This window comes from Schistocerca cancellata, chromosome 3 (genome assembly GCF_023864275.1).
Source record: "Schistocerca cancellata isolate TAMUIC-IGC-003103 chromosome 3, iqSchCanc2.1, whole genome shotgun sequence".
Lineage (NCBI taxonomy): Eukaryota > Metazoa > Arthropoda > Insecta > Orthoptera > Acrididae > Schistocerca > Schistocerca cancellata.
In genome coordinates, this window is record NC_064628.1 from 399,052,574 (window position 1) to 399,078,204 (window position 25,631).

Consider the following 25,631-nt stretch of genomic DNA (forward strand, 5'->3'; position numbering starts at 1 on the left):
CATCCACGTATCCTACAGCCGTTACGGCGCCTTCCATACCACCAGCGGCGTACGTCGGCTCCACATAATGTTACCCCAAAAGAGCAGGGAAACTCCACCTTGCTGCTTTCTCTGGACAGTGTATCTAAGTCTTTGAGCCTGACCGGATTGCATCAAAACATGTATCCGACGATTGTCTGGTTGAAGGCATATGCGACAGTCATCGATGAAGAGAACGTGATGCCAATCCTGAGCGGTCCATTCGGCATTTTGTTGGGCCCATCTGCACTGCGCTGCATGGTGTCGTGGTTGCAAAGATGGACCTCACCATGGACGTCGGGAGTGAAGTTGCGCACCATGCAGCCTATTGCGCACAGTTTCAGTCGTAACACGACGTACTGTGGCTGCACGAAAAGCATTATTCAACATAGTCCGTCACTGTCAGGGTTCTTCCGAGCCACAATCCGTAGGTAGCGTCATCCACTACGGTAGTAGCCCTTGGGCGGCCAGAGCGAGGCATGTCATCGACAGTTCCTGTCTCTCTGTATCTCCTCCATGTCCGAACAACATCGCTTTGGTTCACTCCGAGACGCTTGGACGCATTCCTTGTTGAGAGCCCTTCCTTGCACAAAGTAACATTGTGGACGCGATCGAACTGCGGTATTGACCGTCTAGGCGTGGTTGAACTACAGATTACACGAGCCGTGTACCCCCTTTCTGCTGGAATACCTGGAACTTATTAGCTGTCTGACCCCCTCTGTCTAATAGGCGCTACTCATGTACGGCTTTTTACGTCTTTGGGCGGGTTTAGTGACATCTCTAAACAGTCAAAGGGACTGTGTCTGTGATATAATACCCACAGTGAACGTATATCTTCAGGAGTTCTGGGAATCAGGATGATTCAAAACTTTCTTTGATGTGTGTAATTGTTCTATTTGTGTTTTGTAATTAGATTTTAACTGAAAGTCAAGTTATTACAAGGTATTTCAGTTTTTAAGTATGGTTCACTTATGGAGACCAACATAGTGGGTTGTTGGCCAGTATCTACTAACGATAAAGGTAACGAAATATCCTCAGGAAATAACAGTTTGAGCTTCAGAATAATTGTTCCACTGAGAATGCCATTTACATGTTCACTCAACAAATTTTACAGGCATTAAATAGTAAAATAGCGCCTGTTCGTATTTTCACCAACCTATCTAAGACATCTGAGTTTTGGAATTGATTGTGTAGTCAACAAATGGATATTATCATGTATAACCAAAAGAATACAGAAAGCTGTACTTAGTAATTCAACCAATACAGTCTGGGGATGTAAGTCTCTCTAGGGAGAAATCAGGTATGGGGTTCCTCAAGGCTCAGTGTTAGGTCTGCTATTGTTCATCATATACACTCCTGGAAATGGAAAAAAGAACACATTGACACCGGTGTGTCAGACCCACCATACTTGCTCCGGACACTGCGAGAGGGCTGTACAAGCAATGATCACACGCACGGCACAGCGGACACACCAGGAACCGCGGTGTTGGCCGTCGAATGGCGCTAGCTGCGCAGCATTTGTGCACCGCCGCCGTCAGTGTCAGCCAGTTTGCCGTGGCATACGGAGCTCCATCGCAGTCTTTAACACTGGTAGCATGCCGCGACAGCGTGGACGTGAACCGTATGTGCAGTTGACGGACTTTGAGCGAGGGCGTATAGTGGGCATGCGGGAGGCCGGGTGGACGTACCGCCGAATTGCTCAACACGTGGGGCGTGAGGTCTCCACAGTACATCGATGTTGTCGCCAGTGTTCGGCGGAAGGTGCACATGCCCGTCGACCTGGGACCGGACCGCAGCGACGCACGGATGCACGCCAAGACCGTAGGATCCTACGCAGTGCCGTAGGGGACCGCACCGCCACTTCCCAGCAAATTAGGGACACTGTTGCTCCTGGGGTATCGGCGAGGACCATTCGCAACCGTCTCCATGAAGATGGGCTACGGTCCCGCACACCGTTAGGCCGTCTTCCGCTCACGCCCCAACATCGTGCAGCCCGCCTCCAGTGGTGTCGCGACAGGCGTGAATGGAGGGACGAATGGAGACGTGTCGTCTTCAGCGATGAGAGTCGCTTCTGCCTTGGTGCCAATGATGGTCGTATGCGTGTTTGGCGCCGTGCAGGTGAGCGCCACAATCAGGACTGCATACGACCGAGGCACACAGGGCCAACACCCGGCATCATGGTGTGGGGAGCGATCTCCTACACTGGCCGTACACCACTGGTGATCGTCGAGGGGACACTGAATAGTGCACGGTACATCCAAACCGTCATCGAACCCATCGTTCTACCATTCCTAGACCGGCAAGGGAACTTGCTGTTCCAACAGGACAATGCACGTCCGCATGTATCCCGTGCCACCCAACGTGCTCTATAAGGTGTAAGTCAACTACCCTGGCCAGCAAGATCTCCGGATCTGTCCCCCATTGAGCATGTTTGGGACTGGAAGAAGCGTCGTCTCACGCGGTCTGCACGTCCAGCACGAACGCTGGTCCAACTGAGGCGCCAGGTGGAAATGGCATGGCAAGCCGTTCCACAGGACTACATCCAGCATCTCTACGATCGTCTCCATGGGAGAATAGCAGCCTGCATTGCTGCGAAAGGTGGATATACACTGTACTAGTGCCGACATTGTACATGCTCTGTTGCCTGTGTCTATGTGCCTGTGGTTCTGTCAGTGTGATCATGTGATGTATCTGACCCCCGGAATGTGTCAATAAAGTTTCCCCTTCCTGGGACAATGAATTCACGGTGTTCTTATTTCAATTTCCAGGAGTGTATGTAAACGATGTTTCGTCTATGATAAAAAGAATCAGAATTAATTCTACTTGCAGATGGCACTAGTATTGTGATCAGTCGAAGCATACATGCAGCAACAGAAGAAATGATAAGCAAAATTCCAAAAAGTATTATTGATAGGTTCTGCAAATGGTCTCATTCTCAATTTTAAAAAGACACAACATAATCAGTTCTGCACATCTAGTGGTACTTCACCAATGTTAAGTGTTCCATACGGTGAGGAAATAATAAACAGGATGGAAACTTTAAAATTCTTAGGTGTCCATGTTGAAAAGAATTTAAACAGGAAAAGCACATTTTGAAACTATAAAAACAACTTAGTTCAGCCACATTTGCACTTAGAATCATTGCAAGTCTTCAGGAGAGACAAATCAGTAGTTTGACATATTTTGCATATTTTTGTTCAATAATGTTATATGGGAGAATGTTCTGGGGTATCTCGCCTATATGAAAGAAAGTCCTCATTGCCCAAAACGTACTGTAGGAATATGTGGTACTCACCCTCTGTCGTCCTGTAGACATCTCTCGAAGGATTTGGGCATTACGACTACTCCTTCACAGTGTATTTATTTCTTCATGAAGTCTGTTTTGAATAATCCACTACAGTTCAAGAAGGAAAAATTATGTATGTAACAGCAATACCAGAAGGGAAAAATGACATCCATTACTACATGTTAAGGTTTTCTTTAGCACAAAAAGAGGTGTACAACACTGCAAAAAAAAGAAAACTTTTTGACAACTTACCCAGTGATATGAAATGTCTAACCGGCATCAAAGCAAAATTTGGAAACAAACTGACAAAGTTTCTTCTTGACAAATTCTTCAGTCCCGTGGAATAATTTCGATTACTTAAATGTGTGAGGGTTGGTGGATGGGAATTACTGACACACATTTCTATATTTAAAAATGAGGCTAGCCATTTTCAGCATGTAGAAATATTTACAGATTAATTTGTGATGCAGGTGTAAAATATCTCGTTGCGATTTATGGTGCAAATGGTCCATGGAACATGAAACTAACTAAGTAGCTCTCACCATTATGGTTAGAAAAGAATAAATTTCCATTACTGAGTTTCCACCTTGCTGATTTAATGGATGTCATTAGAAAACAGGGACGTTGGAATGGCAGCTTTGGCTGGAGTGCACCCACTTACACATGCAATTCTGAACCACTAAGTTAACTATTCGACAATTAAACAGTTATGGTAAGAATGATCAGTACGTGAAACGTGCGCAGAAGCACTTTGTTTCCTCTAGCAGTGAAGTCCATAGCTGGTACAGACCGACTGCCAGCTGCTTGCTGAGCACCTCATCTGTAACAGGAGTCCTCAGATGATGGACGGCTGAGACTTGGTTTCGCGCCTCCTTTCCCTGATCCTCGGCCATGGCTGGAACTCTTATAGCCTCCTGGACACTTCACCACGTTCACATTTTTATCTGTTGTGTATTTTTGAACATTTAATATTTTGTTCAAAATTTTCTACAAGTGGTGTCGAACTTTTGCAATGTAAGGAATATTACGTTTTCCACGACGATCATGCAGTAACGAGAAGCATCTGTAGTTACAAATGCCAGTTCCGTGTTTTATTCTGTTTCTTTATTACTTTCCATACATGAAACCCCATCAAACTATTCTTTAGAAGTCTTGTCACAAATTAACCTTTTTTATTGGGGTTGTTAATTTAATTTCAAATGAGTTATAGGCACTGTTCCTTCGAGCATAATGTTAATGGTTTTCTGATTTGTTTACTTTTTACTTATTTATTCTGTAATGTTCTTAATTGTATCGCCACAGTACAGTTGAACATGACATTTACTCTGCGTTCATACTTCACCTCTATGTGTGACATCTATTGCACCGTTTTCCTTGACTAGTGTACCCTGTTTCAGTATGACAGTCAGTTGAAGTTTGAAGATGGCCTTGTATAACGAAAACCATCTAACTTAATACATTAATACTACACAACATATATAATATAATGCCTTTCATGTATAATTATGGAACTGTTTCACCAAGAAATGATGGAAGAATCAATTAATATGAAAAAATATGTACTTGCAACATTTTCAATTAACTTTCCTTTGCAACTGAAAGACTTTCCAACAGAGTTGTAAAAGCTAGTTCCCAATAGACAAGTAGGATTCTCAGCCACATATATAGTAACTGATTGAAAAAGCGCATTTTTCCAGATAGATTGAAATATGTTATTGTTAAACCATTTCATAAAAAAGAGCATAGATCTGATGCTAACAACTACTGTCCAATCTCAATTTTTACAGTTTTATCCAAAATTCTTGAAAAACTAATATATTCAAGAGTGGCATCATGTATTTGTGAAAATGAAGCACTAACAAAATGTCAGTTGGTTTTCAGAAAGGTTTTTCAACATAAAATGCTATATATACTCTTTCACTGATCAAATATTAAATGCTCTGAATAACAAAACATCACCCACTGGGATATTTTGTTATCTCTCAAAGGTTTTTGATTGTGTGAATCATGAAATTCTGGTATGAGTGGGACAGTACACAAATGGTGTAATTCAGATTTAACTGGAAGAATGTAGAAGGTTGAAATCAACACTAAAGATATTCTGCAAAAATCAGCAGAGTCCTCTAACTGGGAAGGTATCAAGAATGGTTTCCCACAGGGTTCAGTCTTCAGTCACTTATTGTTCTTATTATATATTAATGAAATGTCACTCTGTATTCATGAAGATGGAAAGCCAGCTCTTTTTTTGATGAGCCAAAGTGTAGTAATCACGTCCAACAAACAAGAATTAACTGAGGAAATCGTAATAATGTCTTTCAGAGAATTATTAAGTGATTCTCTGCAAATGGACTCTCACTAAATTTTGAGGAAACACAGTATATACAATACTGTACAGTAAATGACATAACGCCTTTGATAAATATAGACTCTGAACAGAAGTCTGTTGTTAAGGCAGAATATTAAAAAAATTCTCAGTATGTGGACTGATGGAAAATTAAACTGGAAGAAATATAGTAATGATTTGCTGAAACAGTTAAGTTGAGATGCTTACACTGTTAGGATTATTACAAATTTTGGTGCTAAACATATCAGTAAATTAGCCTACTATGCACATTTTCATTCACTGCTTTCATATGGCTGCATATGTTGGGGTAATTCATCATTAAGAGAAAGAGTAATCATTTGCACAAAAGTGTGTAGTCAGAATAATAGCTGGAGGCCACCCAGGATTACACAGCAGACATTTATTTAAGGAACTAGCGATATTCACAGTACCTTCGCAATACATATATTCACTCATGAAATTTTATTATTAAATAAATTATTAAATAAAATAAAATTATTATTAAATAAATTATTAAACAAAATAAAATTAAGGTGTAGCAGTCAGGGTGAACAGGTTTAGATGGTGGGGTCGTGTTACACGCATGGGAGAAGCAAGATTACCCAAGAAACTCAGGGTTTCAGCAGTAGAGGGTAGGAGGAGTCGGGGTAGACCAAGGAGAAGGTACCTGGATTCGGTTAGAATGATTTTGAAGTAATAGACTTAACATCAGATGAGGCACCAATGTTAGCACTTAATAGGGGATCATGGAGGATTTTTATAAGGGGGACTATGCGCTAGACTGAACGCTGAAAGGCATAATCTGTCTTAAATGACGATGATGATGAAATAACCCATCCCAATTCAAAAATAATAGCGAAGTGCATAGCTACAATACTAGAAGATAGGAAGATCTTCCCTGTTCTGGGTTAAATGTGACTTTGGCACACGAAGGGGTGATTTATGCTGCCACAAAAATTTTTGGTCACTTGACAAATAGCATTAAAAGTCTGACAGACAGCCAACCAACATTTAATAAGAAATTAAAAGAGTTTTGAATGACAACTTCTTCTACTCAATAGATGAACTTTTAGACATGAGGTAGTAACTGTAAAAAAAGAAAATTAAAAAAAATATTATGTAATGAAAACTGATGTTAAACTGACACAGTATACATCATTACAAAATGTCGTACGCCGTATTCGTTACTTATGGAACAAGTATTAATGTAATGTAATGGAAGAGACGTATTCTATTCTAACTGTGGAACAAAGATATGTGTGTTATACGCGGAAAACGGAAAGACATCATCCGCTAAGTCACAACGCGGACGAAGGTACAGGGTGACAGTTATGGAACCATATGAAAAAATGTAAATAAGTTACAAACTACGGCGTGCACACACTTAATTCAACACGTAAACATCAGTAAAAATATTTGGATTTAGGTTATGACATGTTAGATATGCCTGCCACCATTGGCGATGATGTGGCGCAGACGAATAGTGAAATTCTGCACGACCCGCAGAAGTGTCGGAACATCGATGCTGTCGATGACCTCCTGAATGGCTTTTTTCAGCTCAGAAATGGTTTTGTGGCTATTACTGTACACTTTGTCTTTATTATAGCCCCACAAAAAGGAGTCGCGTGTGTTCAGATCCGGATAATATGGCGGCCAATCGATTCCAATGCCAGTGAACTCTGGGTACCCCAGAGCCAGAATGCATTCCCCAGGGTACTCCTCTAGGACAACTCTCTCCTGCTTCAGTGGAGTCGAGCTCCATCTTGCATGAACCACATATTGTCGAAATCGGTGATACTTAGAATAATGTGAATGAAATCATCTTGCAAAACCTTCATGTACCATTCAGTAGTCACCGTGCCATCAAGCAATATCGCACCAAATATTCCGTGACTGGACATTGCACACCACACAGTCACACGCTGAGGATGAAGAGACCTCTCGATCGCGAAATACGGATTGTCAGTCCCCCAAATGCGCGAATTTTGCTTATTGACGAACCCATTCAAATGAAAGTCCCCCAAATGCGCGAATTTTGCTTATTGACGAACCCATTCAAATGAAAGTGGGCTTCGTCGCTTAATCAAACCATGCATGCGCATACTAGTTTCCATCATGCCCCGCGGCAAACTGTGCAGTTTGAACGTCCTAAAGCAAACCGTTCGGAAGTTATGAGGATTTTATTTTCATGTAATTCAATAACTGTCACCCTGTATGTGTTGATCGGTCGTGACAGACGGTCTTTGAAGAGGACTGTTAAGAAAAATAAGAGAACTACAGCTGCAAAAGTCACTGCGGAAGTGAATATCGCAGTCGCGAACCCTGTCAGCACCAAAATAACACGAAGCGACCTCCATAAGCTGCGAAATGCAGGGCGAGCTGGAACCCTAGAATCACTCATCAGTGATGCAGTTTACTAAAATCTGCAATGTAAGATAGCCATTGGGTCGGATGAGTCTTGTAAACACTCTTTACAATTTTTGAACAAATTTACGTGGCAAGAGTGGAACATACGGGGGTTCAGTGATAATTTTGGTAGGTATATTGTGGTATTCCGTGTGTCCACGGTTAACGTGCGAGTTCGCATTACTAGAAACGGTTATGTAACCATTTTGGCAGATCACTCCCATCCCACAGTATGATGTTTGTTCTCCTAATTGTAATGCTGTGACTCAAGTCTAGAGGGTCCCTATTCAAACGCCGGCCGCGGTGGTCTAGCGGTTCTGGCGCTGCAGTCCGGAACCGCGGGACTGCTACGGTCGCAGGTTCGAATCCTGCCTCGGGCATGGGTGTGTGTGATGTCCTTAGGTTAGTTAGGTTTAAGTAGTTCTAAGTTCTAGGGGACTTATGACCTACGATGTTGAGTCCCATAGTGCTCAGAGCCATTTGAACCATTTGAACCCTATTCAAACAACTCGCATCGTTCAAGCCCGGCTCTGCGAGCTAGAAGATGAACTGTCACATTTACCCTGTCCACCAGAAGCATCATCACCGAGCGAGGTGGCGCAGTGGTAGCACACTGGACTCGCATTCGGGAGGACGACGGTTCAATCCCGCGTCCGGCCATCCTGATTTAGGTTTTCCGTGATTTCCCTAAAATCGCTTCAGGCAAATACTGGAATGGTTCCTTTGAAAGGGCACGGCCGACTTCCTTACATAATCCGATGAGACCGATGACCTCGCTGTTTGGTCTCTCCCGCAAACAATTCAATCCAGGAGCATCAGGCCTCAAAATTATTGAGCCTTTGCTGTCTGCTTTGGAGAGAAGGGTGCTTGATCGCTATTCACCTCAATTCACCTTTACCTGAATATCGTGATATTTTGCAGGAATAATGGTATAAGATTCTGACGAAAATGGTAAGAACCTGTTGAAACATCCCCTTAGAAAAATTAGTGAATTACTGTGCTGATAAACCTCTTATGTTATTTGATTTTCAAACACCTGAGCAGAACTGAACGTACTCAGACATTTCTCTCTTTACTTATTCTGATCAACACTAAACTGACATACGATATTTTTAGCGCAACGCAATCTGACTTTCAATAATCCCTACAAAAGAATGGCGCTGACTAACAATAATCTTTACCTTTCATGAATCACTTACCTCACAAAAATCTTCGTTAGTCAAACTACTGCTATACAGCGAGCGCCAATACTGCTAGCTAAATAAAAGATTCTATCTTCTGAAGGCACTAACAACTGATAAGCATAGATAGCAAATGAAAGATTTTGATAGTTAACAAACAATGTATTTACCTTAATAATGATCAAAAGTCGTCATATATATATTACAAATTTACTCTTTCTGATGCACACACGTCCAGATCGTCCACTCTCAAAATTCTGCCATCTCTCTCCTCACATCCACCACTGCTGGCGGCTCACCTCCAACTGCACAACGCTACGCGCTGTTCACATCCAACTGCCCAACACTACAATAGCAAAAATTCCAACAATGCAAACCAGCCACAGACTGCACACAGCACAGTCAGTGATTTTCATACAGAGCGCTACGTGGCGTTACCAAAATAAAAATCTAAACAGCCTACTTACACTGTATTTATCCATTCCGACACGACTGGAAGTTGTTTTGAATGCCAACAGGTTTTTTTACAGCATATGAAGAATAGTAATATGTTGTGTTTTTGATGTTGCCATATTTTTTTTGAACCCCAGTAGAATCGTATGTCCACGTTACAAACCTTGAGGCAAGAAACGGGCTTATTCGCAGCAAATCAAGTGTTCACAGAGACATTGCGATAAGGCCATGATCTCCATCACGGCGAACATTCTTGCTTCTTCCCGTGGCGCGGCAATATTCGACACAGGAGCAGCACTACCGCCACTTTTTCCGACAAGTGCCGGCTGTGTGTGGATCACGATGCAAGTACCCGCGTGTGGAGGCTCTGCCAGAGCGCATCTGCCACGGTCTCAGGTAACCGGCACGTCACATGATGTGAGGTGCTGCGTCGATGCTGAATCCTGTCACGGGAGTAAGCCACTTGAGGTGTTACGGTACAATCTCTTTTCTGAATTAGTTGTTAACAGTGGCTGCAGGTTCGATGCTTTGCAATAAAGGTGGCAGCAGTGCGTGGATGACGTGAGCAGTCGACTTCTTGTACAATGCTGTAGTAAAAAACTCATCCTCTGATCGGCAGAAACTGTAATCATTAAAAATCTTCTGAAAATTCTCGGGAATATTAAAGCTTCTCTTCAAATGAAAATATGATCTGATACATCAACAAAATATCGTTCTCCAGCTGCAGTCGAAATGTTCTGCAAACCCTTCTTATAGCTTTGGCGAAAATGAGTAAGAAATCTAATACAAATTACTCAGAGGTATGCTTTAGCTGCTTTGAAATGAGAGCTGCTCACTTTCGATCAGTGAGTACTCTTATTGTCTTCGTCGTAATTCCGGTAATCTTAACATCATCACATCTAACAAGGTAAGGCTGTTGGTAATAGCAGTATCATACAACAGGTTTTTATAATACAGAATGAAATTTTCACTCTGCAGTGGAGTGTGCGCTGATTTTGAAACTTCGTAGCAGATTAAAACTGTGTGCCGGACCGAGGCTCGAACTGGGGATCTTTGCCTTTCGCGGGCAATTGCTCTACCAACTGAGCTACCCAAACACGACTCACGATCCGTTCTCACAATTTTACTTCCGTCAGTACATCGTCCCCTACCTGCGCCGGTACAATCAACCAGTTTGCAATATCTGGGTCTACAGAATAGTGTGTCATATACACAAAATGTTATATTCGACAAACTGGGCGGGCATTCAGTGACAGGTTTATTACAGAAATATAGAGTAGTAACTCTGCTTTTAGCAAACATTTAAGTGAGAATAAACATATGGCGAGCAATATAGATTCAGCTCCTACAACACTGAATACGGTGCCTAAAAGTAAAATTATGAGCATTCTCGAAGAAATAGAAATTTACAGCTACATCAAAAATCACCCAGAAGACTTGCTTAATGACAAACAGATTTTGGAAATAAAAGATTTTTGGATTACTTCCAGTTCATTTTAAGAGTGAAGGATAGAGAGTAACATGGCATAAGGACGCATTACTTATTAAGTTTACTGCCCTAATATTTTGTACAAAGGCGTATGTACCTTGATTTTATAATACGCGTGGTGCTCACGACGATTTGATTTGACAACATGGGAGAATCATATGCGTTACAACTTTTTATTTCCATCTTTATTTTATTTATATTTGGATTCTCTTATCTTAGCGTGGTGTATTTTATCAGTTCTTCATAAACGCTGTGAAACAACTTGTATTAGTGCTCCCGATGTTTTCCGTTGTATTGCAATTTTTATAGATTTCATATTTTCTTCTATATTCATTTTATCTTTAAAGTGTATCCTGTCTTATCTATTTTTGCGGTGTATTATAATATTTTTTAATAATTATTTATTTACATTTCTCTCGATGACATTTTAAGCACCTTGAAATTTTAGTATTACATTTATAGAGTTTTTACATAATTGCATTATATTGCTCATATTAGAGCTTGGTAAAAAGACATATCCTATATGTATGAGGTCACATAACTGTTATCTGTATGCACTGTAAATGTTCATTGCACATTTTTGACATGTTGGGAAAAGCTATTTTCGACTTTGTTATTATGATTTTGAAAAGGGTCTCGGTTCGAAACTAGTCATCGAACGAATAAAAAGTAAAAATTTCCAACTTGGACTGGTTTTTCGTTCTACCATAGTTTAGTAGTTGTAGGCTATTGTGGGCTTTGTGCTGGATGGTTATTAGGTGGAGTTTCCACGTTAGTTGCCAGTCGGGGGTTAGTTCAAGATAATTTAGCGTATTATTTAACTGGATAGGAGGGACACAAATGGTAAGGTAGAACTCATGTAGAAGTCGTGGAGGTAGAAGGTCCTGTAATTATTGCCTGGGATTTTTCGGTGTTGATACTGATGAGCTACGGTTACATCATGAAGTAAACTGACTGAGGTGGGTTGTCGAGTGTAGGGTAGCCTCAGTGCGTCCCTCAACCTATTGCTCGAGGACTTCCTTTTCGGCTTCCTGTGTACCAGTGTGGCCTCAACCATAATCAGTTCGAGCGATTACTCTCTGCTCTAACAACCTGTACGTAGGGCAGTTCCTACCGGTGATATTGCACGGTTTCCTTCCTCTTTTTGTGCATGGAATGCAAGTCCCTGTCTTACTACAGTTTTTTTCTGGCATGATATTCCGCTCCACAGTTGAGTAAGTCAGCCTCCTATTACAATGTTTGTAAACGTGGTCCAAATCGCCACAGTTGTGGCATCAAGGGACTACGAAGTAGTCTCTTACGTTGATAGCATGGAACCCGATATATATTTTCCCTATAGTGCTAAGTTTTCGCCACATTTTTCGAGAGACCTTGGCAACGTGATGGACAACACACGTTCCCGGGGCCCCGTTTTGAAACGAAGCTTAAATTCATTCTTAAAAGTTCCCCATTCCACATCGTCAAAGTTTTGATTGTACATGGTCTCGTAAATGTCCGCGTCCTTTAGTGCAACTGGCACATCATACAGGATCACCAGCGGATTACGCTTCTTTGGCGGTTCGTTCTTGATAGCTTTGTCCAGTTTAGGATTTTTTTTTATAATTTTGTCCCTGTCTTCCTCAGTTGCGAGATCTACTATTACAACGTTTTTGGTGGCTTTAACTTTGTTGATTTTGATTTTGTCTTTGGCAGGGTCAATGGTGTTAGTGAAAATCTCCTGCACCTTTTTAATGGTCTGGCCAGGCAGGGATCTTAGAAAGACTGCCGCGTCTGATCTTTTTGAGATGTTTAATATTGTTTCTTTCGTTGTTTGGGCCTTTGTGGCTGCTTGCGCTACCACCCCAGCCCATGTTTTAGTTGGTTGTTTTCTGAGTCTGGCATTATCCTTCTCTAGTTCTTCAAGAGGCCCCTCAAAGTTTGCGATAGCCCAGGCAGCAAGTTCATTTTTTATTGCCACGACTGCTGCCTGGCTGATTTTTCCATTTTTTACACTGGAGTCTAATATCTGGCTAATTCTACAATGTCTCTCGTATACATTTCCATCGTCTTGTCCCAGTTCCTCCTGCGAGGTAGGAACAGGAGACATGCTCGCTCCCGAAAGCGCACTAGAATCACTCGTCTCTGGCTCAGCCATATTTGTGACGAGTGAAAGAAAGTGGGAGCCTGTCTCTTGCCCCGGACCGGCCCCTCTGGCATGGGGGGGTGGACAAAGAACGAAGAACGCAGCCCGCCCACCGGCCTCGCCCCAAGGCCAAGGGCACTCGAGCTACAGGGTGCAACGCGCCGTCGCCAGCGCACTGGTCCCCATCGGTGGCTCCGTCATCGACGATTTCACCCGACGCTCCTCGGCAAGTGCACCCCGCACTCCGGAGAGGTGGATGCACCTCTCGCCCTTCGCCACCTACCAGCCCGAGATTCCAGCTCTCGGCCAAGGACCCACTCCTACTCAGGTGGCGCGCCGGTCACCCAGTCGTTCGGCGGACTGGACCCAGCTAACCTGGCCCAGGCGATGTCACCACCTGCTGGGTTTGGCAGAACACGCCCCAGTTACCCAGGGGCGCGGCGAAGTACCCTTGCCGACTCGCACCGCGATCCCACGCCGACAAACGAGAGGTCGCCGGCATGCAGAGCACCTACTGGTCTGTGCCCTGCGACAAGAGAGTGGGACAGATAGTCGGTCCCTCAGACGCAGCTCCCCCTGTGCCACGCACCCTTCGCTTTCACATCGGGTTGCGTCGCAGCTCTCCCTTCTGTCGCAAGGCAGCGTTCGGGCGAACCCGAGAAATGCCGAGCTTAACGTCTGGCACCACGGGAAGGCGGAAAGAGCCACTCGGGAAGGAGAGGCTATGAGAGACGCATCACTTCCCCTTGTGAGGACTGCTGCAGCACGCCCGACTCACTGGACTCGCATTCGGGAGGACGACAGCTCAATCCCGCGTCCGGCCATTCTGTTTTAGGTTTTCCGCGATTTCCCTAAATCGCCTCAGGCAAATGCCAGGATGGTTACTTTCAAAGGGCACGGCTGACTTCCTTCCCGATCCTTCCCTATCCGATGAGACCGATGACCTCGCAGTTTGGTCTCCTCCACCCAAATCAACCCAACTCCACGCCCGACTAGAAGCGTTACGCCCTAGTGCGAGCCTCCGTGTCTCACGGCGCGCTGGCAACGGACAGGGCCGCACCAAACGCACCGTCAAGCGACCGACCGCACGCCAGACAAGTTAATAGTTTTTTCTTTATTCAGTTATTATATTTATACACATTTACCCACTACCTAAATACATTAGTGGCTCCTAATTTCATACTTTACATTTTTGCAGCTGTTATTTCTACACTACAGGTAAATCCTTAATATTAATCTATCACTAAAGGGTTCTTTAATTTTCTAGTTTTTAATTTCTACCTAAGTCTGAGTTTTAGTTACTTATATGTCCTTCTTTATTCTGTTAGTATTAAGATGCATCTACTCTTTTCTACGAGCATATGCTACCTGCAGTGTTACAAGAGTGCCAGAGATCTATAAACCTGATTGCTGTTGGCCTTGCCCGCCGAGCTAATCCCAGTGGGCGCGCCCCTGGCACTGGGCTAGCCGGTAACTTCGTATCGATGCAGTCTATACTAAGAATCCTTATGCTGTCTTTCTACATGTTAAGCTATTTCTTAAATCTAGCCTCTCAGTTGGTGCGTGTCATATCCGGTGATGATGCACAACCTCCCCTCTAATACAAGGCAAGGCGGATCCCAGCCGTGAAGCGGCGGAACAGGGAAGGTGCGCGGAGTCTAAATCTGTGTGACTGATACGGGTGGTTCCTTAGAAAATCCCTTAGGACGTTTTTCGAGATCTCCATCTGTAAGTTTGTTTAAGGCATTGAATGTGTCCTCTTGCCTTAACAGGTGGTGCGTATCGTTGTTCGGTAGTTGTTGTCTTAATTCACTTGCTACGTCATCGAAGAGAGGGCACTCATACACCACACGTTCTGGAGTGCCTTGGACAGCGCCACAGTCACACGCTGGTGCAGCCTGCTTCCCGAACCAACACAGGTGTGTCGGGTAGGGCCCACATCCAGTAAGGAAGTGCAGCAGTCCTCTCGTAGGCATGAAGTATGTTAACTTTGAGCGTTCCTCTGTATCTGGAAACAGCTCATAGGTTCTGCACCCCGTTTCCTCATTATTCCACTGATCCTGCCATAGTTCTAAAGCTCTCTTTTTTATTGCGGTCTTGTCCCCAGCATAGACCCCCATTATTTCTATTACTTTTTCCCTCCTCTCCTTCTTCACCCAGTATCGGGCTGCCTGCTCTCTAAGTTTAATATCCAGTGCTTTGATGAACTTGTGGATAGTATGCCACGACGAATACAGGCAAGCATCAATGCAAGAGCACGTGCTGCTCTGTATCAGATGTAATGGTGTATACAGCAATCTGGACCACCCCCTCTGAAGGTCTCGCTGTACGGTGGTGCAACATGCAATGTGTGGTTTTCATGAGCAATAAAAAGGGCGGAAATAATGTTTACGTTGTTGTTTTCTGTACAGGTTCTGGAACTCTCGGAACCGAGGTGATGCAAAACATTTTTTGATGTGTGTAGATTGACGAATCGTGGTGACGTGCGGCGGCGGCGGCTACTGCCCCGTGGTCCGCGTGTGTCCCTTCTGCAGGCGGGGTGCCCGCTGCAGCTGCCCGGGCGCCGCGCCGGCGGTGTGACGCCGAGCGCGCGTTGCCTGGCAACGGCCGGGGCGGCGCTGCGCTGCGCCGGGCTGCGGCGTTGGCGGCCGTGTCGGCGCCGGCGCCGGCGCCCCTGGAACCGGCGGGTAGGCAGGCGGACACACACGGGCCAGCCGCCAGCAGCGGCCGAGCGGGCAGTCCGCCGCGCGACGCCGCACCGGCAACAGCTGCCCGCGCCTGCGCGCCCACACCGGCTGCGACCCGCGCGCCGCGCCGCGGCACCACGGTGAGTTACGGCCAGCCTCGCCTACCTGCCGAGTGCGTGTACACTTTCTCTCGCCAGCCGCCGCTACCTCACGGCTGCTCCGCCGACATTCCCAAACACTTGCTGGTGACAAGAACGTTATGCGTCCGCGCGACACTTCGAATCTACAGTGTTGCGACGAAACAGAGTGGACAACACTCGAGTTTTCTTAACTCTGTTCCTGCAACTACTAACAATGCGTATTCAGATTACCGACGAGTTTCGTTTAACTGATTTAAAATATCGCCAGTGGTTACATATTCGTCTGTTTTCAGTTTACATCTGGAGGGGACGTCTGCATGTATACTTGTCACATACTGCTCACGTTTCGCTTTGTCGTTTCAGCCTGTTTTCATTTTTCCTTAAGGGGGGTAGGACGTCAAACGGGCCGACTTGGAGCAGGAGAGTCGCCACAGGACATATTAATTTCTACTGTCTATACTTTTACAAATAAATTCATAAAACTTTGTCACCATGACCAGGAAGGATTGAGGACTCACACTCATCGCAGTGGAAGTTCAAAAACGTAGCAAAATACCTTTTTTTACATGTGAAATTTCATCATTTTTTCACTTATTACTGGCTGCATTTGTTGCTATAGGTACACTTTTGTTCCCAAGTAAGAGAGATTCTTCGATGAATTTTTCATAGCATACAAACAGTAGTTACAGGTGTATAAAACTCTAGAATTTTCCAAATCTATTAAAAAACTGTGGAAAAAATTGAGATAATTAACTATAAAACTTGAATTTTTTCTAAACATGAAGTTTAAAACGTAACAGTTCATTCATTTTTTCATAAATTAAATAACTTCTAGAATTTCATAAACCTGTAACTATGGTTTGTATGCTGTGCAAAAGTCATTGAAGAATCTCTCTTACTTAGGAAGAAAAGTGTACCTATAGCAACAAATGCAGCCAGTATTAAGTGAAAAAATGATGAAATTTCACATGTAAAAAATGTGTTTTGTTACGTTTTTGAGCTTCAACTGCTATGAGTATGAATCCTGAATCCTTCCTGCTCATGCTGTTAAAGTTTTATGAATTTATTTGTAAAAGTATAGTTATTGCACGCAAGTGTTTATCTAGCGCGAAATGTGTATAATAAAATAAATTCTCTTTTTTAGTAGCTGGAAAATCAGATTTGAAATACCTTAAGGAGATATGCAGGAACTGTGAGCAGCATCAATGCACAAGTGAGGAACTCGTTATCCGCCTTTCGTTCAGAGGGAATTTTTTTTCCTGTGACTTGTTTCTAACGCACCACCTCTGCCTTTAATTTTCTCCTCATGTCGCACGAATCGAGTCGCCGAATGCGGAAGACCCCTTTTCTATCGCGAACGATTGAAAATATCGAAATGAGGTCTTCGGAAAGTTACTGTACGTAAAATATTAATATTGCGAATTCCGTTAACTGTTGTTTCAGTCGAGATAATGAAGAATGTATGATTTCCTTAATAGACACTTTTGTCCCCGTCTCGATTATAAACGATCTTTTTATTTATTATGACCTGGTTTGATACTCTGCGAAAAGCGTCATCAGATCTGCAGTACGACGATTTAGTAAACTCTCAGTGGATTTTATGTCCACTTAGAAGCTTCCAAGCCAAATATACATTACAATGTGACTATTACGATCTTTGAAATAATCATAGGACCAACATACGTTGTGGCATTGGCTCATGAGACATTATATTGAAACATTTATTGGTTTGTGATCAACAGAAGATATCAAAATCACGCGAGTCTACGATTTTGAAGCGTCATCAAGATATCTTACAATCATTATATGAAAGTGTTTTCTTCTTTTTCTTTTCGCGCTAAGCGACGCTATTGGTAAGTGCCGGACATCATATCCAATTTCAGGCTTCGTTCCCCAGTCGGTGCTGACTTTTTTTTTCTGTCACTCGTCGCTTCTTTCCCCTCTGCCAGTGTTCGTTATCGTGGAAAATGCCGAGTAGCTCCGCGGTTCAGCGTCAACGTTAAATCACAGCTCCTCCTATAATTGTCTGGGTAAGTCTGTTCAGACCTCGAGAGGAAGCCAAAGTCATTTCATCTCCAGTAACACGGCACCTGCTTAACCCCCGTGGATTTCCGGCTTTAACGTTGATCACAGCTGTAACTCACGTTATACTTCTTTTGGAACGGCATTCGATAGTTCTCGAAAGACGGAATTCAGTGGCATAACGGTTGTTAATGTCAGCGTCCAGAGTTTTGGCAACAGTTTACAAGGTTTGCGAACGGCGTTTGATCCACTGGACGCAATTACGGGCGATATAGTGCGCGGGCAAACACTCGGATTACCCGGGGAATTCATCACTAAAATGACGAGCGAAGTCATCGAAGCTTGAAATTTCGTGCAACACGAGGGAGCACACATCATCAAGTTACGCTCAGCATACCAGCGAGAGGACAGAACATTCAACGCGCGTCCGCTTTCCTCGCACTCCAGTCCCGCGGGCAACTTCCTGTCCAAACGATGACAATAGAAAACCTCTGTAGTCGCCTTCGTGTATGTTTCTTGCACGCAGTTTAAGCTTGATGTTAGTGGAGCGCCGGTTTCGATGTGCATCTTCAGACTCATACCCATAGTATTACTGCAACAGACGCCGGAGTTCACGAGCAGGAGGAAAGGTACGGGGGAATTATTTCCCATTTATTTACTTCGACACGCCTGCAGTGTTTCAGTAACGCCAAAATTTTACCCTTGGCCTGTTTCTAAATTAACATATTTACGATCGCGATGTCTGCCGCTGTGAACTGTCAAGTCCTTTTATATGATGTGGATCCGAACTCCGAAGATAAAATTTTGGAGGTTGTCCAGGGACATTTCCGGAGCATCATGCTAGAATGTAGTTATAATTTATTTGGTTTGGTACCGTAACTGCCTTTGTTGCTGTGAAAATGCATTCGCAACAGTGAAAAGGACTCAAATACGAAAAGAAAGAACGCGAAACACAGTCCAATGCAACAACCATTAGGAAGGTGCAAAAGAACTGTGATGAGGTTGCCGTCGCTGAGGGTATAGCGAAGATCAGCGTTATTTTTCGGGCTTGCATCGCACTCAGTGAATGCAAACACGAGGTGCATATCGGCAATCTCTTCATCACTAAACTTATCCATACCCTCGTATATCACTGTTAACGTACAAGTAACGCTGCTGAAACACTAAATCCCAAGCAGAACCGAGCAGTTCCGAACGCAGACTTCAGCTCGAAGAGAAAAGCGCGTTTTACTGCTGTCAACAACACTTACCATGATTGAATGGATAAGTCTGTTTCCAAACAAGACACGCTAGTGCATACCGTGAACATTTCCTCGTATTTTCGGTGCAATAGACACGACAAGATAAAAGACGGCAAGAAATCAAACTAAATGCAGTTACTGCTTAACAAGCCACGGAAAACTTCGGATCCGTTGCACCAATACGTTCACAAAATATTCCCGAACAACCTCCGAAATTTTTCCGGTGGAGTACAGCTTCTTCAAAGGACGTGAAACACGTACATTTGGTTGATGCGACGACGATTTCTTCGTAACAGGAATGAACAAACAGTGACGTATTTGTTAGCGACGTAGGAAAAAGTAAAACTTTTTCGAAAAAAAAATGTGTTTATGAGGCAAAAATTAAATAGAACGATATCGGGAACAGAATGTGTCAGTAAAATTGAATTGCGTTTTCAGCAGTTGTTACGCCTATTCTTGACAATGACACAATAGCCAAAACTGCGATCATTAATTAATAAATTTGATATAAGTCGAGACGGAAATTGTGATTTCTTCTAAAGTACCGCACAGTAATGCCCGCCCACCGTGGCGCAGCAATACCGCACGTCAACTCTTGACAAGTAGGACGCTCAACAAGCGATCGACTAGTGACGGGATCACTGAAACTCAACAAGATTGTCCATGATGTCTGGGGAACAGTGATGAGAAAGTATCGTCTTTATTCATATCTTTTTACTCAGTGACGCTGTAAGTCGACACTGTGGACTACTCTCTAGAGAAACAAGACGCTGTGAGATTGTGATTGCTGCGTTAGTGGCGGCTGTGCAGACGCATTTTAAGACTTACAAGAATCGGTAGTTCGGTAGTAAAGTGTCACAAATGAACAAAAGGACTCACGTTCTGTCCTCGGTCACTCCTTCGATTTTGATTCGATACGTTTTATTTATTTCATCTTTGACAATGTTTGTTTAGGCAAAAAATGACGAGAAGTTCCGTGCTTAGAAACCCACGTTTCACTGGTTGTGTAAGTGCACCAAACGTCTGAGGAAGGCAACGCCATACCACCACCATTAGGATGGCGCTCAGTAAAGTACTGTGGTATTCAAACCAACCTTCGGCTTGAGATCAACTGTACGCCGCCTTTTTTTAACGATGTTCGAATAAAGTTATTACGCACCACGCCAAATATCTGAGGAACATGCTTTTTACCGTATAAACACTGCCAATCGCGGCTCACGTACCATGCGCTTCTTGCAGATTCTGTACTGTGGGTAGCATTTTTTTAAGGTTTTGCTTATCCCATGGAATGTATTTGCGACAATTATCTATTCTGCTCAATCTGTCACTAGTTTCCTGTAGCACAACTGGATACTGCCACCCAGTCATTCTCTCATATATATATATATATATATATATATATATATATATATATATGTAATCATTCTCTCATATACATATATATGAGAGAATGATTGGATAGCGGTATACAGTTGTGCTACAAAAAACTACTGACAAATTGTGTAGACTAGAGAGTTGTCGCAAATACGTTCCGTGGAATAATGAAAAACTTAAAAATTGTTATGTTACCCACAGCGCAGAATCCACAAGAAACGCATGGTACGAGATCCGAGATTGGTAGTGTTTATACGGCAAAAAGCATATATATATATATATATATATATATATATATATATATATATATATATATATATATATATATATATACTGACGTTTCAACACTTACTCTAATTGGGAAAGTAGAGTAGCTTTCGCCTCGGGCCACGGCAAAAGTGTGGTGCGTTCAGTAGTTGCCTGTTCGATATTTCGGAGAAATACAACGTATTGAGTGGGGTTTCCAGTTAGAAGTTATGAAATACGGGACTGTCCTATCACCGCAACATGGAGCTGGAGTCCCACGTGCTATTGAATACTCAGGGCTTCTTGAGTAGCATGTCGTAAATTACGATTGCATACACATTTCTATTCCTCCGATTACAGCGCTATCTGTGGCGAGACGAAGAAAATGCTTCAGACAAAACGTATGTAGATTTTGGCATAGAATCGTAATCTGCAATAAAAAACGGGGGTTTCCATTGAAGATTTCGAAGTTGCCCCCCTCCGCTACCCCCACGCATAGGGTGGGGTGCGGGGTCGAGTTTGGTATCTTTTGATGTCTCCCTCCGAAACACACAAATTGAAATTATAACTTTTTTTCGTCCGATGTTAAGCCTTAGACATATTTGAATGTGTTGAGTTAAAATTAATACCCCATATATGTGTATGTGGAACATAACAAATTGCCATATATACACTCCTGGAAATGGAAAAAAGAACACATTGACACCGGTGTGTCAGACCCACCTTACTAGCTCCGTTCACTGCGAGAGGGCTGTACAAGCAATGATCACACGCACGGCACAGCGGACACACCAGGAACCGCGGTGTTGGCCGTCGAATGGCGCTAGCTGCGCAGCATTTGTGCACCGCCGCCGTCAGTGTCAGCCAGTTTGCCGTGGCATACGGAGCTCCATCGCAGTCTTTAACACTGGTAGCATGCCGCGACAGCGTGGACGTGAACCGTATGTGCAGTTGACGGACTTTGAGCGAGGGCGTATAGTGGGCATGCGGGAGGCCGGGTGGACGTACCGCCGAATTGCTCAACACGTGGGGCGTGAGGTCTCCACAGTACATCGATGTTGTCGCCAGTGGTCGGCGGAAGGTGCACGTGCCCGTCGACCTGGGACCGGACCGCAGCGACGCACGGACGCACGCCAAGACCGTAGGATCCTACGCAGTGCCGTAGGGGACCGCACCGCCACTTCCCAGCAAATTAGGGACACTGTTGCTCCTGGGGTATCGGCGAGGACCATTCGCAACCGTCTCCATAAAGCTGGGCTACGGTCCCGCACACCGTTAGGCCGTCTTCCGCTCACGCCCCAACATCGTGCAGCCCGCCTCCAGTGGTGTCGCGACAGGCGTGAATGGAGGGACGAATGGAGACGTGTCGTCTTCAGCGATGAGAGTCGCTTCTGCCTTGGTGCCAATGATGATCGTATGCGTGTTTGGCGCCGTGCAGGTGAGCGCCACAATCAGGACTGCATACGACCGAGGCACACAGGGCCAACACCCGGCATCATAGTGTGGGGAGCGATCTCCTACACTGGCCGTACACCACTGGTGATCGTCGAGGGGACACTGAATAGTGCACGGTACATCCAAACCGTCATCGAACCCATCGTTCTACCATTCCTAGACCGGCAAGGGAACTTGCTGTTCCAACAGGACAATGCACGTCCGCATGTATCCCGTGCCACCCAACGTGCTCTAGAAGGTGTAAGTCAACTACCCTGGCCAGCAAGATCTCCGGATCTGTCCCCCATTGAGCATGTTTGGGACTGGATGAAGCGTCGTCTCACGCGGTCTGCACGTCCAGCACGAACGCCGGTCCAACTGAGGCGCCAGGTGGAAATGGGATGGCAAGCCGTTCCACAGGACTACATCCAGCATCTCTAAGATCGTCTCCATGGGAGAATAGCAGCCTGCATTGTTGCGAAAGGTGGATATACACTGTACTAGTGCCGACGTTGTGCATGCTCTGTTGCCTGTGTCTATGTGCCTGTGGTTCTGTCAGTGTGATCATGTGATGTATCTGACCCCCGGAATGTGTCAATAAAGTTTCCCCTTCCTGGGACAATGAATTCACGGTGTTCTTATTTCAATTTCCAGGAGTATATATATATATATATATATATATATATATATATATATATAGGGTGTTTCAAAAATGATCGGTATATTTGAAACGGCAATAAAAACTAAACGAGCAGCGATAGAAATACACCGTTTGTTGCAATATGCTTGGGACAACAGTACATTTTCAGGCAGACAAACTTTCGAAATTACAGTAGTTACAATTTTCAACAACAGATGGTGCTGCGGTCTGGGAAACTCTATAGTACGATATTTTCCACATATCCACCATGCGTAGCAATAATATGGCGTAGTCTCTGAATGAAATTACCCGAAACCTTTGACAACGTGTCTGGCGGAATGGCTTCACATGCAGATGAGATGTACTGCTTCAGCTGTTCAATTGTTTCTGGATTCTGGCGGTACACCTGGTCTTTCAAGTGTCCCCACAGAAAGAAGTCACAGGGGTCATGTCTGGCGAATAGGGAGTCCAATCCACGCTGCCTCCTGTATGTTTCGGATAGCCCAAAGCAATCACACGATCATCGAAATATTCATTCAGGAAATTAAAGATGTCGGCCGTGCGATGTGGCCGGGCACCATCTTGCATAAACCACGAGGTGTTCGCAGTGTCGTCTAAGGCAGTTTGTACCGCCACAAATTCACGAAGAATGTCCAGATAGCGTGATGCAGTAATCGTTTCGGATCTGAAAAATGGGCCAATGATTCCTTTGGAAGAAATGGCGGCCCAGACCAGTACTTTTTGAGGATGCAGGGACGATGGGACTGCAACATGGGGCTTTCCGGATCCCCATATGCGCCAGTTCTGTTTATTGACGAAGCCGTCCAGGTAAAAATAAGCTTCGTCAGTAAACCAAATGCTGCCCACATGCATATCGCCGTCATCAATCCTGTGCACTATATCGTTAGCGAATGTCTCTCGTGCAGCAATGGTAGCAGCGCTGAGGGGTTGCCGCCTTTGAATTTTGTATGGATAGAGGTGTAAACACTGGCGTATGAGACGATACGTGGACGTTGGCGTCATTTGGACCGCAGCTGCAACACGGCGAACGGAAACCCGAGGCCGCTGTTGGATCACCTGCTGCACTAGCTGCGCGTTGCCCTCTGTGGTTGCCGTACACGGTCGCCCTAACTTTCCAGCACGTTCATCCGTCACGTTCCCAGTCCGTTGAAATTTTTCAAACAGATCCTTTATTGTATCGCTTTTCGGTCCTTTGGTTACATTAAACCTCCGTTGAAAACTTCGTCTTGTTGCAACAACACTGTGTTCTAGGCGGTGGAATTCCAACACCAGAAAAATCCTCTGTTCTAAGGAATAAACCATGTTGTCTACAGCACAATTGCACGTTGTGAACAGCACACGCTTACAGCAGAAAGACGACGTACAGAATGGCGCACCCACAGACTGCGTTGTCTTATATAACTTTCACATCACTTGCAGCGCCATCTGTTGTTGAAAATTGTAACTACTGTAATTTCGAAAGTTTGTCCGCCTGAAAATGTACTGTTGTCCCAAGCATATTGCAACAAACGGTGTATTTCTATCGCTGCTCGTTTAGTTTTTATTGCCGTTTCAAATATACCGGTCATTTTTGAAATACCCTGTATATATGTATGGAATATAACGAACTGTCAAGCAGAAACGATTTCAGTTCGTTTTTAGAACAGCATCTTTAATTTACGAGTGCGCTGGTGAAATATTTTTGTAGCTGCATACTTTGAACCTATATGTCAGGGTGTGAATAATGGAGGCTATTTGGGTTTCTAGTATTATGTTTACGAATGTTACGATTACTTTGAAATTCTCCACAACAAACCTCTTTAAGACAATAAACGTATTGTGAGGCTATTCTAAACACGTCTAATTTTGTAAACAGTTGCTCACATGAAGTTAGAATATGAAGACCAGGTATTATCCTTCAGCCCAAAAAGTATTTTGTGTCAGTCTTTGACATTAACATTCAGTGTAACATCAGCGAATGGAAACGCAGAGTTAAATACTTTTGTAACGCTTCCTTTGCCAAAATCTGCAATTGCACAATTTAAGTGTTTCAAATATGTGATTTAGAAGTCACTTACCCAGTAATTTTGAAGAATCAGTTTTAGATTATTTCCTTCCCCCGCACTTCACTGTTGTTAGTAGTGATACATCATGTTTTGCACATAAATGAATGAACCGTGTTTTTCCCGAATTAAACGATGGATCGTTTATCGAGAACAGATCAGCAGTACAATCGTGAAGCAGTTACGGCTCCAGCTATCGTTGCAGCTCTGTTGCGTTTGAGTATGATGCTTGAACCGTCATCGACGATCACGTTTTGTGCTTTATTGGTGTCGGATGGAGCGCGAGGAAGTGTGAAAATGTCACGGAGGTACTCACAGAACTCCACTGGGAGACGTTACAAGTAGGCGCTGTGCGTCACGGGGACGTTTAGTGTTGTAATTACGAGAGCGTGCGTACCGGGACGAGACGGACAATGTATTTCTCCCTCCTACTCCTCCGTATGTCTTAGGAACAGATAGTGAAGCAAAGTTTGAGGCAATGGAAC

General features: G+C 44.1%; 1 long non-coding RNA gene across 1 annotated transcript in view; it reads left to right on the forward strand.

The window, feature by feature from the left end:
* Positions 1-16,035: 16,035 nt before the first annotated feature.
* Positions 16,036-25,631, forward strand: part of LOC126175138 (uncharacterized) — an 875,426-nt gene continuing 865,830 nt past the window's right edge. Inside the window, exon 1 of the long non-coding RNA XR_007535529.1 lies at positions 16,036-16,126. This is a non-coding gene — a long non-coding RNA (uncharacterized LOC126175138). The remainder of the gene's footprint in view (positions 16,127-25,631) is intronic.